The sequence below is a fragment of the Eumetopias jubatus genome, unplaced genomic scaffold, assembly GCF_037043125.1.
Source record: "Eumetopias jubatus isolate StellerSeaLion01/CBP00866 unplaced genomic scaffold, mEumJub1_p1.0 scaffold_2, whole genome shotgun sequence".
Classification (NCBI taxonomy): domain Eukaryota; kingdom Metazoa; phylum Chordata; class Mammalia; order Carnivora; family Otariidae; genus Eumetopias; species Eumetopias jubatus.
Genome location: NW_028274808.1, coordinates 142,260,702 through 142,263,109, shown reverse-complemented (window position 1 = coordinate 142,263,109; position 2,408 = coordinate 142,260,702). Strand labels below are relative to the sequence as shown.

General features: G+C 41.2%; 1 non-coding gene across 1 annotated transcript; it reads right to left on the bottom strand.

Annotated features, from left to right (window-relative positions):
• Positions 1-2,207: 2,207 nt before the first annotated feature.
• On the bottom strand, positions 2,208-2,371 carry LOC114206883 (U1 spliceosomal RNA). The gene has a single exon (XR_003608741.1). It is a non-coding gene; the product is annotated as a U1 spliceosomal RNA (small nuclear RNA).
• Positions 2,372-2,408: the final 37 nt, after the last annotated feature.

Sequence of the window (2,408 nt, the reverse complement as noted above, 5' to 3'; positions counted from 1 at the left end):
CAGCCTCAATAATGATCAACTCAGGGCCGGTGTGATTTCATCTATATTCTCACCCACTGCTTCCTATTTTGAAACCCTTCCAGTAAATATTTCAGTATGTTTCTCTAAGGACTCGAAAGCAAAATAATCTCAAAATCGTTATCGTACCTAAGAAATGAATAATAATCCCTTAATATCATCACATACCTGGTCAGTATTCACACATCTCTGATTGTCATTTTTTTTTTAATTTATTTGATCAGGGATCCAAGTAAATTCTATACATTGCAATTGCTTGATATGGATCTTAATCCTCTTTTAATCAGGGCATCCTTTTCATCTCTTTTTGTCTTGTCTCCCTGTAATTTATTTTTGAAGAAACCAGGTCATTTGTCCCATATGGTCCCCATCCTGGATTTTGCTTGACTGCAAACTCCTGCTGTCATTTAGCACACTCCTCTGGGCCTTGTAGCTCCTGTAATTTAGTAGGTACCAGAAGTTTGATCAGATTCTGGTTGGATTTTTTGTTTTTTTTTTTTTCAAAACTCCTTCCTAGGTGCTGGAAGGGTTTTGCCTGAAGGTAGCCATTTTGGAAACAAAACCAACTGTCAAGTCTAGACAGCCTATGCACGTAAATTCATGGCCCAGAAATAAGGAGGGAGCTGCGAGACTGTGCCACGGTGTGCGGTGTGTGAGGATCCCCTTACCAACTCCGGCCGCAGGCTGAGCCCTGCCTCCCCCCGCCCCATGTCCTGGCTTCACCTGTCTGTTCCTGCCTCTCCTTTCCTGATTCAACCACTTGGCGCCAGGACTTCTATGGGACCGGAAGTCAGCGTTTCCCTGAGACCAGATTACAGGCTATTTCTAGCTGATTGATGAGGGATCAACATTTTCTGGCAGTAACTGCTGAGACTCAGAGCATTTGCTCAGGGTGACACCTAGCGGCTTTAAAAGCATAATTTTAAGGCGTAGAGGCCCTTTTTTAGTTTTCAAATATGTATTTTTATTGTATTTTTTCAATTGCAAAACTATCCCATGAGGATTAGAAAACCTCAAAGGATATTGAGTAATAATAATAGCCTTGGTGATAAGATTTGTTTCCAAGATTTCCCTCACAACTTTCCTGGGGCGCTCTGTGAATAAAGACTCATGTGAACTCATACCCCAGGAGTAACCATGGCTAATGGTAATGGTAGAGTATTCTCTTTAATGGTTGCATGGTATTTTGTAGGAGGAGGGGGTGTGTGTGCATAATTTATTTACCGCATCCCTCATTAATAGACTTGGGGTAGATTTAATGGTTTTTTTTCTATTATAAGCAATGTTGCCACAAACATCTCTGTGTGTGTGGCTTTTATACTTTAAGAGTGTTTCTGAAGATAGTCATCTGGCAGTGGAATTATTAGGTCAAAGAGAATGAGCCTTTTTTCACCAATGTACACATTTACCAACAATGTCTGAGGGTGCCTGTTTCCCCACGTGCTCACAAGACCACCATATGATCATTTAAGTAAAAATCTTTGTGTAGTTTTTTTTAATCTTTTTGTTTTTTAAAAAAGGAATTTTTGTTGCCGTGACTGGGTTGAGTTCGGTGTGATCCATTTTTTTTTTCAGACCATTAATCTTCCAGAGACATTTCATGCTGAATTTGTAAGCTAGTGGTGGATTCCAATTCAGAAACAAGGATCTTTTTGGCCTTTATTAATATTCACTAACGCAAATGATATTTATGGAGTGCCTAGTGTGTGCCTGGCCAGTTGCCAGCGACACCATGGCGAATAGGACATGAAATCTGCCCTGGGTTCTTAAGGAGCCGGTGGAGACTGGCATGTAAACCAGTCACTGCTGCCAAGTGTGTGAATCAGACTCTACTGGAAGGAACGCAAAGCAAGTTCATGGCCCAGAGAAGCAATTGAGGAGGGGACGGGTCACTGGAAGGCTTCATAGAGGAGAAGGCATTTGAGCGGGGTCTTGAAGAAGAATGAAGCTAGGCCAATGGGGGCATGGGCCATTTAGGATCCAGAAAACACTCTGTGAAACGTAGAGTATAATTGGGGGACCGTAGGGAGATACAAGTGGCTAGAAAGGGTTTGGGAAGCAGCTCAGATTTGAGACTGCAGAAGTGGGCACAGGTTAGATCATAGAGTTTAGACTTCATCTGCAAGGCCAATGTTTCTGAAACTCTGTGGACACTTTTATTTTATTTTATTTTATTTTATTTATTTTTTTAGGGCAGAGTATGAATGTAGTCCCCCACTACCACAAATTATGCAGTTGAGTTTCCTACATTTGGGGAAATTGCAGGGGTCAGCACATTCGGAGTGCAACGGATAAGCTTCACCCTGGGAAAACCACCTTCATAATCATGGTATCTCCCTTACCAGTTAAGTATGAACACTTTTTTTTTAAATTTTATTTATTTATTTGAG